This window comes from Theobroma cacao, chromosome 1 (genome assembly GCF_053813885.1).
Source record: "Theobroma cacao isolate CCN51 chromosome 1, ASM5381388v1, whole genome shotgun sequence".
NCBI lineage: Eukaryota > Viridiplantae > Streptophyta > Magnoliopsida > Malvales > Malvaceae > Theobroma > Theobroma cacao.
Genome location: NC_142639.1, coordinates 28,903,596 through 28,916,551, shown reverse-complemented (window position 1 = coordinate 28,916,551; position 12,956 = coordinate 28,903,596). Strand labels below are relative to the sequence as shown.

Sequence of the window (12,956 nt, the reverse complement as noted above, 5' to 3'; positions counted from 1 at the left end):
CTGCAAAGAAAGCTACCAATGCTTGTACTGCCTCAGTAGGCATGGCGGGAATACCCGTAGGTGGCTGAGGAGATGGAGGATGTGGAGGACTATCGGCCTGCTCAACAGCAGGTGCTGCCCGAAGGGTAGATGCAGTTGATTCCTCCTCTATTGTATTTGGCTGATGACGTTGGGAACGACCTCTTCCCCTCCCAACCGATCTAGTGAGAGGTGGGCGTCCGCGTCGAGGAGGCATTGTAATCTATAAAAAATACGAGCAAGTTTAGGTAACCTTAGGCTCTATATGCAAATGCATGCATTCTATTCAACCTAACCTAACTTAACTTAATCCGGGGCCACACTGATATTGTAAATTTTTAAAACAACTTTAAAACTAAAAACTTTGATCTTTAAAACCAAAAGCTTTGATACCAATCGAATTGTCACGACCCGGTACTCCCCTCGAGCCCGGGACAACTGTCGCGGTGTCCCGGTAGACACTTATTGCCCGGAATGTCAACCCGAAACCCCGCAAGGCTTTACTATCAGTTTCTCTGTTCCCTTGTGAGCAACCATTGTCAAATATCGTGTTCTAAAAGATTTTAAGCTGTTTCCAACTTTAAACAAATAAAATATTAATTTTTTATCTCACAGGGGTAATTTGGTCATTTTTCTCAAAAATTTTGAAACTGGCTAAAACGTAATATATAAGTACAAAACACACAATTCATATTCAAAATGAGTTTAAAAGTCTAAAATCTTCATTTAAAACGAAATTATGGGTATTTGAATATAATAAGAAAATAAAAGAAATATTAAGTAAAATATTCTATTTTCTTATAAAACAATATTTATAGAGTTATACGTGAATAATTTTTATAGCGTAAAAGCTAAATAAATTTATACATACTTAAATACAGTAAGCCAAAATATTTAATTTAATTTACAATAACAAGAGTGCCCCCGAATAAACAAAAGTAAAGAGGACTGTGAACCTACGGTTTGGAAAATGCAGATCCCACTGTAGTCCTCGATGAGATCAGCTATCTACAGTCTATACTGAACCTGAAATGGGTGGAAATGAGGGTGGTGAGATTATAAAATCCCAATGAGTAAACAGACATCATCATAAACATTTAGAGTTGAGTACATGGAGACAATAAAGTAAATCATCATAAACTGGGTTATACAATTAGAACACATCTCGTTCAAAATACGTAAAAAGGCTTATGAATCTCATAAAAATCTAGGTTTGTGCCATAAATCCATTCTCGGGGACACCTTGGCCGAGGCATCCTACCGAGACCGCCAAGGCTATTAAAATTCACATTTCACATAAATCATGTTTTTGTTTTGAAAACATAGCCGTTCCTTGGCGTTGGCTGAGTTCCCCTCACGTGGTGGTTTAGCGTGAAGTGAACCCTAAACTTTACCCCAGGAGATACCCTACGCGCCTCTCCGTTCGAGGTAAGAATATAATGGGGTTTACCGTGCCCCTCTAAAAGGCTGGTCCACAGAAACCCCCTACTGCAGTGATTAATTAATATATAATCCACCATATAATAAAACTCAATAACATGATATGGCAATTTTGTAATTCGTAGTCTTTCAAGGTAACCAAACAATTCGCATTTCAATACAATTGCCAACTAGCCAATCATGCTCGATTTATCATAAGCCAGTTAATTTAAACAATCAAATTGCCACAATTAACAGTCTCCGTGTACTCTATTTTTCAAAATCACTATTAATTTCAAAACAATTTATAATTTAATTTCATTGAAACTCATTTATTCATGAAACATGAAAATTTATCTTTTTAAATTCCTTTTTCCATAGAATTCATGAAAGCATCTAAAAACCACCCTAGATAATTAAAATGACAGTAAGTTTACTCACAATGTCTAGAATGCAGACTTTCGAAGCACTCTGTCTACTGGTCATCGGATGCAATTTCCTTGCCTTTATCGGAGGACTCACCACCTTGACACAGTACAAAATCGAGAGTTTCACCAAGTTGGTACTAAATCAAAATTAAACTAATTTAGACTACCAATGCATGATATGGAATGCAAAAATGCACTGGTAACTATCTAAACCCGGTATTGGCCTAATTCGTCTTATCACCCGATTAAATTCCTAACGGGTCCGTTTAAACTCCAATTTAATTCTTTTCAGTTTCTATACCTCAATTGCACCCAAATTAACTTAATGTCCCTCAGTGTGGTGCAAATTATCAGTCCCAACAACAAATTACGAAAATACCCCTAATGGGTAAAAATTCATATTTTTACTCCAAAAATTCCCATTATTTTTCTAGGCTCATAATTCATTATTCCTTAACCAATTCTCCTAGAATAAAATCAAACTCATCCTCACTCACTACATGGTAAATTCAGCCATTAATGGTTGGGGGAGAAAATAAATTCTTTTCTTGTTGTTTTGTTTCTAAATATGCTAAACCAACTAAAAACACTAACATAAATTAAAATCAAATAAATCCAACAACTTTCTCTCTCCTAACCCATTTTTCCAGAATTGAATTCATCATGAAAACATGTAATTTAATCATGGAAAATAAAGAGAAATGCTTGGGAATAAGAAAACTCAAGCTTAATAGAAAAAGTCTTACCTTTTTCACTTAATTTCCTTGAAAATTCACACTTTTTCTTTGATTTTCTCTCTCTAGGGTTTTGTTTTTGTTTTCTCTCTCTTCTTGCTGGTTTGGCCGGCCATGGGGTGGAAGATGGGCTGATTTTGTGCCTTTTAAAGAGGAAAATAATAAATTAATAAAGGCATGACACATGGCATCATGTCATTGGCCCGTTTTTAAAATTTTAAAAATTTAAACATTTTATCTCCACCACATATTTAGTCAAGGGTCAAAGATGAAGACAAAGGAAGACCATGTGCTGGAAAAAATATCCTGGTGGTGGAAAATTACAATTTTGCCCCTGAGGTGACAAAATTACCATTTTACCTCTATACTCCAAATTATACCGAAATTAAAAGTTTTCACTTCTAAACCTCAAATCATACTTCAATAAGTCAAATTATACTCCAATAAGTCAAATGAGGCCAAAAAATTCTTTTCTAAAATTCCCATTTTGTCCTCAAGTGGCAAATGACCATTTTGCCCCTAGTTAGTGAAAATTCCGATTTGACTCCAAATTGATACTCAAACTCCAAATTACCATTTTAAGTCATCCATTAACTGTGAAACTCTTAATCTCACCTTAAAATTCCTATTTGATCTAGTTCGAGGATTAAATTAACTTTGTTGTACCTCTAGGTACAATACCGACTTTTGTAAATTTTTCGGGACTCTCCTAGCATGCAATCATGCTATCATCACATGTAAGTCATGAATAGTATTTTATAAGGTCGGGCTTTACAAGTGGAATGCATCATTTTTCTCATTAAAGAAAAAAAGGTATAGCCGATTTTGGAGACAAAGATACCTCAAGAGCAGCAATGGTAGAGGCAAAGCTCAGCAAAAGGATTGACTTTTAGAGATAGGTGAGAGCGCCGGACGGGAGAGTTGTCGTCGGTAAGGGAGAAAGCGGACCAAGAAAGAGGGAAGGAAAAGAAAAAAAAAGAAGAAAGGAGGTCCGCCCGGAAAGAAAAGACATCGTATGGCACAAGAGAGCTCAGCAAAAGGACCGACTGTTAGAGAGAAGTGAGAGCTCTAAACGGGAGAGCTGCCACTGGTAAGAGAGAAAGCCGTTTAAGAGAGAGGGAAAAAAAAGAAAAAAAAGAAGAAAATAGGACTGCCCGGAAGGAAGAGATGCTAGTGGACGGGAGAGCTCAGCGAAATGATCAACTTTTAGAGAGAGTTGAGAGCGTCAGTCGATAGATAGAGAAAATGGAAGAGGGAAATGAGGGAGAGAGAAGAAAATTTTCATTTTATACTTAGGGTTTAGAGGTTACAAAACGACACCGTTTTGTGACTCACCAAAATCCCTCTCAACTCCATCAAACGACATCGTTTTGTGCTTTTGGCTTAACTAAATAGCAGACATGGGATATTTAGGAGCTGATTGTGAGTTAAAACACTGTAAGCAAGTGGTATAATTGGTTAAAGTTTATTTTATTTAACATGTGGTTATAGGTTCAAGTCTTCACAATGACACAAATGTGAATATTTTAATTTTTATTAATAAGGTCATTTTTTTTAATATTACTCACCCTAAAACTTAATGTTATATTACAAAATTAATTATATACTTATATTTTATTTCCAAATTATATGTTATACTTAATTTGATATATATTACAATATATGTATAATTAATTATCAATATAATTTTGTAACAAGTATGATAATATATAACTAATAAAATTAATAACTATAATCATATAAATGAAATTTACTAGAAGCTTACATATAAAATAAATTAATATATATATATTAATTTTAATATCTCATATACATACATATTAATACAATAGGTTATATATATATATATATATATATATATAGATTTTTTTTTTGTGAATAATTCATACATATATATATTAACTTAATTATAAAGTTATATAAAGTTGTATGTAAACATATATGTATTAACTCATATACATGTATGTAAACATATATATTAACTCATATACATCAAGTTGTATGCATACATATATGTATTTAACATATACATACATATATATATTAACTTAGTTATAAAGTTATATAAAGTTGTATATAAACATATATGTATTAACTCATACACATGTATGTAAACATATATATTAACTCATATACATCAAGTTGTATGCATAAATATATGTATTTAACATATACATACATATATATATATATGTATTAACTTAGTTATAAAGTTATATAAAGTTGTATGTAAACATATATGTATTAACTCATATACATAAAGTTGTATGCATACATATATGTATGTAAACATATACATACATATATATTAACTTAATTATAAAGTTATATCAATTAAAGAATATAACTTGTACTTTCATAAATTAACAATAGGTTATGTATATAGATTTTTTTTTGTGAATACTGCAAGTTTAGCTATATATATATATATTATAGCTATGACTATAATTTGTATACATAGATATAATTAATTAATATAGTTTAAATATATTATATTAATACGTTTATTATAAATATATCTTATTAATTTATATATATTAACTAATTATAATTAAAATGTACATAAAGTATTAATATTTTTTGTTTAATTTATTATTATATATTATCATGTATTTTTATAAATTTAACAAATTTATTTTATTCTTTTCATAAATTTTTTAATGTTATAAAATTTATGAATTTGGAACTATTAATTTATAATGTATGATTCAATAAAGTTTTAAAAAAATGTACAAAATTAATCAAAGGAAAACAAACTTAAACTTTTAAATATTTTAAATATTATAGAACTTCCCGCATAAAAGAAAAAACTTTTAAATATTATACCTTCATTATGTGTGTATTTGCTTTATTGATTTTTTTTATAAAAGATTAATAAACTTTATAAAGAGTCTAAAATATTTTAAGGAAAAAAATTAAAATATTACTATTACCAACGAAATTTTTCGTTGGAAAATTTTGTTGGAAAGTTTGTAGGCCAAATTAATTTTTTGAGGGCTTCAACTTTTCGACGGATTTCCAGTAGAATTCTATTGGAAATTCCATCGGAAATGGTGGTGGCTGAAATTTTTTTCATTGGAAAATCATTTTCCAATGGATTTTCAACGAAATTTTTCAGTTGGAAAACTTCTGTTCGAAATCGGTAGAAAAAATTATTTCAATTTTTTTTCAAATTTCGTTGGAAATCCGTTGGAAAGATTTCAAATTTTTTTCCTTTTTCAGATTTCCAACGGAAAATTTTTCGTTGGAAAATTTCGTTGCAAATTTTGGTCCAAGAATTTTTTTTTCTGCTAACAAATTTTCCAAGGGAAATATTCTATTGGAAAATTTCTGTTGGAAATCCGTCGAAAAAATTAGTTTTGTTTTTATTCAAATTTCATTCGAAATCCTTTGGAAATCCGTTGGAAAGCTTTCAAATTTCGTTCGAAATCCTTTGGAAATCCGTTGGAAAGCTTTCAAAAAAATTTTTCCTTCCAATTTTCCAACGGATTTCCAACGAAAAATTTTTTGTTGGAAAATTCCGTTGGAAATTTTGGTTGGAGTTTTTATCTTGGGAAACAAATTTTCCAACAGATTTCCAATAAAATATTCCGTTGGAAATCCGTCAGAAATTCGTCGAAATATTAGTTTACTGTTTATTCAAATTCTGTTGGAAATTCGTTGCAAATCCGTTGGAAAGCTTTCAAATTTTTTTGTTCTTCAAATTTCCAACGGATTTCCAATGAAAAATTTTCCATTGGAAATTTTGGTCCGACAAATTTTTTTTCCCGAAAACAAAATTTCCAATAGATTTTTTTTGTTGGAAATCCGTTGAAAATAACATTAAAAATTTTTGTTTGATTTTCGTTGAAAATCCGTTGGAAATTTCTAACGGAATTTTTTTTTTGTCGGAAATACTATGTTTTTTTGTAGTGCTCTGTACCCATGTATTTTGTTCGATTTAATCCATCTACTCCAATTTGAAACAATTTATTCTCTCGATTTTGAGAATTACTCCAATTTAGTCCCTTCCTTAATGACATCTAATTTAGCCGTTAAATATGACAGAGTCAGTGTTGACGTGACACATTTTTGTTGACATGGTAGTGTGGGGTAGTGGCATGTTGACGTGGCATTCATTGAGACTCGGGTTGTTGACATGGCATTGTCATGTCAACATGTAAGATGCCATGTGGCATGTTAAGAGGCTACCACAAGGCATGCCAAGAAATTGACGCGTCACTCTCTTCTTCTCCAAGACCTCGGACAAGAGCATTAAGCTTCTTACCATCATGCTTAAACCCTTACTTTTACTAATTTTTACTTTTGTTTTTTTTTCTTATTTGTTTCTTAAAACTATGTCGCTTTGGAGTCTTCTTACACTACTCAGATCCCTAGCTATAAAACTCTAATTATAGGAGAGAAGTAAAAAAAGAAGAGGTAGGAAAAGAGAAAGGAAGGAAAAAAATGAGAAGAGCATTATTTTATAGTTGGGGATTAGGAAAGTGTAAGAAGGTTCTAAAACAACATAGTTTTAGGAAAAAAATAGGAAAGAAAAAGAAAAAAAATAAAAGTAAAAATTAGTAAAAGTAGGTGCTTAGGCATAATGGTAGAAGGCTTAGTGTTTTTGCTAGAGGCCTTGAGTTTGAACCTTAACAAGAACATATCATATTTTGGAGTAGAAGAAAATGGCGTGTTAGTTTTTTGGCATGCCACATGGTAGCCTATTAACATGCCACGTGGCTTCAACATGTTGATGAGGCACGGCCACAGTAGTAGCTCGAGTCCATGCTAGTAACCCGAACTTAAAAGGATGACGTGGTAGTGCCACGTTAGCATGTGAGGGTGTCATGACTCGGAACTCCCCTCAAGCTCGTGACAACCATTGCGGTGCCCCGATGGGCACTCAGTTTCCGGAATGCCAACTAGAATCCCGTAAGGCTTAATATCAATTTCTCATTTCCCTCGGTGAGTAACCGTTGCCAAATTTTATGTTATAAAGGATTTTGAGCTATTTCTAACTTAAAACTGATAAAATAAAAATATTTTTCTCATAGGGGCATTTTAGTTATTTTTCACTGAAAATTTCGAAACTAGTTACAAATGTAGTAAACAAGTACCAATCGCATAATTCACAATTAAAAATAAGTTTAGACATCTAAAACCTTTATTTAAAATGAAATTATAATTATTTGAATATAAAAAGAAGATAAAACAAAATATTCAATAAAATATTTTATTCTCATATAAACAGAAATTTTGGAGTTATGCGTAAATACTTTTTGTAACGTAAAAACAAAATAAATTCATTCATACTGTAAAGCAATAAACTAGAGTATTTAAATTAATTTCAATTTACAATATCAAGTAGGCTCACAATAACCAAAATTAAAGAAGCTGTGAACCTACAGTTTGGAAGACACAAATCCAATAGAAATCCTTGATGGAACCAACTATCTACAACCTACTCTGAGCCTGAAATGGGTGGAAAAAAGAATGGTGAGATTATAAAATCCCACTGAGTAAACAAACATCATTTAAATCAGCTAAAGTCGAATAAAAGGAGACAATCAAAATATCCCATCATTTTTAAGTATTTCACATTTTGAAAATTTATCCCAACCCATGCAAACGGTTGTATTTCATTTAATTTCTCATTCAGGCTGACGACTTCCATAATCATTTGGCTCATGCCATCAAATAGTCCTCGATGACACCTTGATCAGAGGTGTACACTCGAGCCCGCCAAGGCTGTTAAAAATTTCGTATACACTTAAAACATATTTTTAGTTTCAGAAAACACAGCCGTTCCTTGGCATTGGCTGAGTTCCCCTTCACGTGGTGGTTTGGCATGAAGTGAACCCTAAGCTTTACCCCAGGAGATACCCTACGCTCCTTTCCGTTCGAGGTAAGAATATAATGGGGTTTACCGTGCCCCTCTAAAAGGCTGGTCCACAGAAACCCCCTACTATAGTGATTAATTAATATATAATCCACCAATCAATAAAATTCTTTCTAGCATGACATGGCAATTATTATAATTCACAGCCTTTCAAGGCTAAATCCACATTTCATATATTTCAACATCAATACCAATTCAGCCATTCATGCAAATACTGTCATAAGCCATTAGATTCATAAATTTAATTCATAACAAGTGGTCTCCAATTACTCTATTTTTCAAAATCATCATTCAATTTTAAACAAATTATAAAACCTTTTCTTGTAGACACATTTTGTTTGTAAAACTCAAGATTTACCATTTCATTTCATTTTCATAAAATTTCATCAAAATTGATTAAAAACGTACTTTAGATAATTAAAATGATGGTAAGGTTACTCACATTACTAGGAGTTCGATATACTCCTATTCCCGGTCTTCGAGCACAATCTCTCTACCCTTGTTAGAGGGCTCACCACTTATACATCATACGTGACACGAATTTTAATAAATTGTGTCAATTTATCATGAACTATTTCAGGCTCTCTAAATTTAAATGAATGCATGCGATGGGATGCAAAATGTCTGATTAATCACTTAAATGTGATATTCGACCTAAGTCACACTATACTCAGCCTAATAGGCTAAAATCTCCAATTTAACTCCAAATCAATTCTTCTCACTTTCTACACTCCAATTACACCTACATTACCTCAGTGACTATGAATGGGATTCAATTTATCAATTTCGGGTCAATAATCACACATGTCTATACATCAGGTAAAAATTCAGATTTTCACACCAAAATTTCCCATTTAATTTCTAGCCTCACCAAACATCAAATATCACCAAAATATCATGAAATATCATCAATTTTAGCCACAATATCCTCCCTAGAAAATTTGGCCAATAATGGTGATGGGGGAAAATGAATTCTTTTCTTATTGTTTTGTTTCTAAATATGCTAAACTAACTAAAAACACTAACAAAACTTAAAATCAAATCAATCTAACTTCATTCTCTCTCCATACCCATTTGGGCAGCCTGAATTCACCATAAAAACATGAAATTTAACCATGGAAAATGTAAAACCCGACCCTATAAATACATGTCATGACATACATGCATTGAGTAGCATGTTATTACGCTAGAAAAGCACCTAAGAATAAACGAAACCTGATATTGTACCTAACGGTACACTTAAATTTATTTAACCTTGAACTAGTTCAAATAGGAATTGTATGATGAAATTTAATATTTTATAGTCCATGAATGACTAAAAATGATTGTTCGGAGTTCGAGGGTTCATTTGGGGTAAAATTAGAAATTTTGATATTTAAGGGCAAAATCATCATTTTGCCACCTAAGATAATAATTTGATCATGGAGTGAAATTTTTTACCAAGATTAACTATTTGGAGTATAATTTAATGATAGGAAGTGAAAAAGTTTAATTCTGGTGATTTTTGGAGTGTAGGGGCAAAATCGTAATTTTGCCACCCACGGACAAAATTTGAGATTTTGAGAGAATTTAGATCAAATTTGACAAATTGGAGAATGGTATGAGTATAAGGGGTGAAAAATATGTCTATGGACAATTTTTCAATTTTTGGGGCAAAAATGTAATTTTTGACTTTTACGGGGGCAAAAGTGTAAATTGCAAAAATTACTCCACCGAGACTTTGGATGAGTCTGAGAATTTTATCTAAGCTATGAATATATGAGACAAGTGTATGGTGAAAATTTGGAAACAAATGGATGAAATTTTAAAAATGGGCCAATGGGAAAGTGACACATGGCATTTTTTAATGAAATAATATTATTTTAATGAAAAGTCAGCCATTTAAACCCAAATTTTGAGTGCTGGCCGGCCATAAGGAAGAAAAACAGAGGAAATAGAGAGGAAAGGAAGAAGAAAAGAAAAACCAAAGAGAAACAAGAAAATTCAAAGAGAAATTCGCGGTTTTCGACCGTTTACGCGTCTAACGGTAAGATTTTTCGATTTTAGCTTGATTCCTACCTTTCCTATGCCTTTATTTCCATTTAGCATGCTTGAGGAGAGAGATCAAAAAGTGATATCAAGGGCTGGACGAAATTCTAGGAGAGAGAAATTAAAATTTTTAGGTTTTGATTTTTAGTTAAATTGATAGTTTTAGTTAGTTAAATGTGTTTAGAAATTAAATTGGGCAAGAAATCAGTAAATTTTCACAATACCCACTCTTGGCTGGATGCTCAATGCTGTACAATGATGATGAATTGATTTTATTCTAAGGAAAATGAAGAGAAATGATGAAAAACGATTAAACGTGATAGAAAAACAAAGTAGAAAATTTACCGAGTTAATGTCCCATTTTTGGCCGAATTTTCCAAGGAAGGGAGTGAGCTGATTTTGTTGTTTTTAGAAGGTTATTGGCTGATATTTAATGGTTAGAAATGTTGGAGAGAGAATGGGATGATTTAGAGCTAAAATGGAGCGCGTTAGCAATTTATCGGGCAAAGTGCCAAAAATAGGTTAATACCGCATTTAAGTCGTTTTAGGCTATTGCATTTCATACCATGCATTAGTATAGGATGTAAGTTAATTATATAGTGATTTAGCATCAATGTGATGAATTGTGTAAATTTTTGTAATGTGTCTAGGAGGAGAGCCTTCCGGAAAAGGCAAAGAAGTCGTACCCGACGAGTAGTGATCGGGGCGCTTAGAAAGCTTTTATTTTGTACAAACGGTGAGTAAACTTATTATTATTGTAAATTATCTAGAGTTTATTTTAAATGCCCTTTATGTATTTTATGAAATGAGAACGAGATTAAAACGGGATTTTTGATGTTTTAGGAATAAATGTGACAAATAAAAATATATTGTATTGATTATGAAATTGAGTAATTGGAGGCTACAAATTGACTTGAAAAATATATATTTTCCTAGGAATGGCTTATGAGAAATGAGTATATGTGGCTATATTTTGTGAATGCATTGGGAAATTTATGTAAGTTGTTTTACTATGCAGGCTGGATAAATAAATAAAAGCCACGTTATACTGTCGAAATTTTATTAAAATTGGTGGGTTAGTCACTGCAGTGACGGGTTTCCGTGGACTGCCTATTAGAGGGGCACGGTAAACCCAGTTATATAGTTACTCCGGTTGTAGAGGCGAGGAGGGTAACTCCTGGGGTAGTATTAGAGTTCACTTCACGTCGAACCCCCACGTGAATGTGTAACTCGGCCAACGCCAAGGAACGGCTGGTTTTAAAAATAAAAATGTGTTTCACGTGTGAATATTTTAACACCCTTGGCGGACTCGGTTAGATGCCTCGGCCAAGGTATCCCCGAGGATTAGTTTTGGCTTGAGCCTTGTTTTTATAAAATACATAAGCCTTAACAATTGTTTTGGTAAATTACAAATATTTTATGGTTTAAGAAATAAATTGAAAACATTATGAAATGGGTTGAAATTTATTGTTTAAACTTGCCTCCATTTTACTCGCCTTTAGATATTTATGATAATGTCTGTTTACTCATTGGGATTGCAAAATCTCACCCAACTCCTTTCCACCCATTTCAGGTTCAGTATAGACTGTAGATAGCTGATCTCATCGAGGACTACTATTGGATCTGCATTTTCCAAACCGTAGGTTCACAGTCCTCTTTACTTTTGTTTATTCGGGGGCCCTCTGGTTATTGTAAATTAAATTAAATATTTTGGCTTACTGTATTTCAGTATGTATAAATTTATTTAGCTTTTACGCTATAAAAATTATTCACGTATAACTTTATAAATATTGTTTTATAAGAAAATAGAATATTTCCCTTAATATTTCTTTTATTTTCTTATTTTATTCAAATAATCGTAATTTCGTTTTAAGTGAAGATTTTAGACTTTTAAACTCATTTTGAATATGAATTATGTATTTTGTACTTGTATATTACGTTTTAGCCAGTTTTGAAATTTTTGAGAAAAAAATGACCAAAATACCCCTATGTGGCGAAAATTTTATTTTGATTGTTTTTGATCTAAAATAGTATATATTCTCTAAAGACTCGATATCTAACAATGATTGCTCACAAGAAAGGAAAGAAACTGATATGTAAGCCTTGCGGGGTTCCGGTTGGCATTCCGGATAATGAGTGTCAATCGGGACGTCGCGGCGATTGTCATGGGCCTGAGGGAGGTTCCGGGTCGTGACAGAAAATAAAGAGAAATGTATGGGAAAGGTAGATCACAAGTCAAAATCAAGAAATTTTACCTTTGATTGCTTGATCCTTTGAAATCCTACACTTTTTCTTCAATTTTCCCACCTAGGTTTTGTGTTTTTTTTCCCTTGCCTCTCTTGTTCTTACTATGGCCAGCCACATGAAGAGAAAATAGGATAAACATGGGCTGATTTTTAGGGAAAATAATAAAGTATTCTTGCTTGACATGTGGCATGTTTCCATTGA

At 32.2% G+C, this 12,956-nt stretch overlaps 2 long non-coding RNA genes across 2 annotated transcripts; one reads left to right on the top strand and one right to left on the bottom strand.

The window, feature by feature from the left end:
* Positions 1–870: 870 nt before the first annotated feature.
* Positions 871–2,706, bottom strand: LOC148764704 (uncharacterized). The gene is made up of 3 exons (XR_016024586.1): positions 2,612–2,706; positions 1,879–1,962; positions 871–1,044 (listed from the first exon to the last, which is right to left on the bottom strand). It is a non-coding gene; the product is annotated as an uncharacterized LOC148764704 (long non-coding RNA).
* A 7,693-nt stretch (positions 2,707–10,399) lies between these two features.
* On the top strand, positions 10,400–12,221 carry LOC148764703 (uncharacterized). The gene is made up of 3 exons (XR_016024777.1): positions 10,400–10,506; positions 11,159–11,244; positions 12,082–12,221. It is a non-coding gene; the product is annotated as an uncharacterized LOC148764703 (long non-coding RNA).
* Positions 12,222–12,956: the final 735 nt, after the last annotated feature.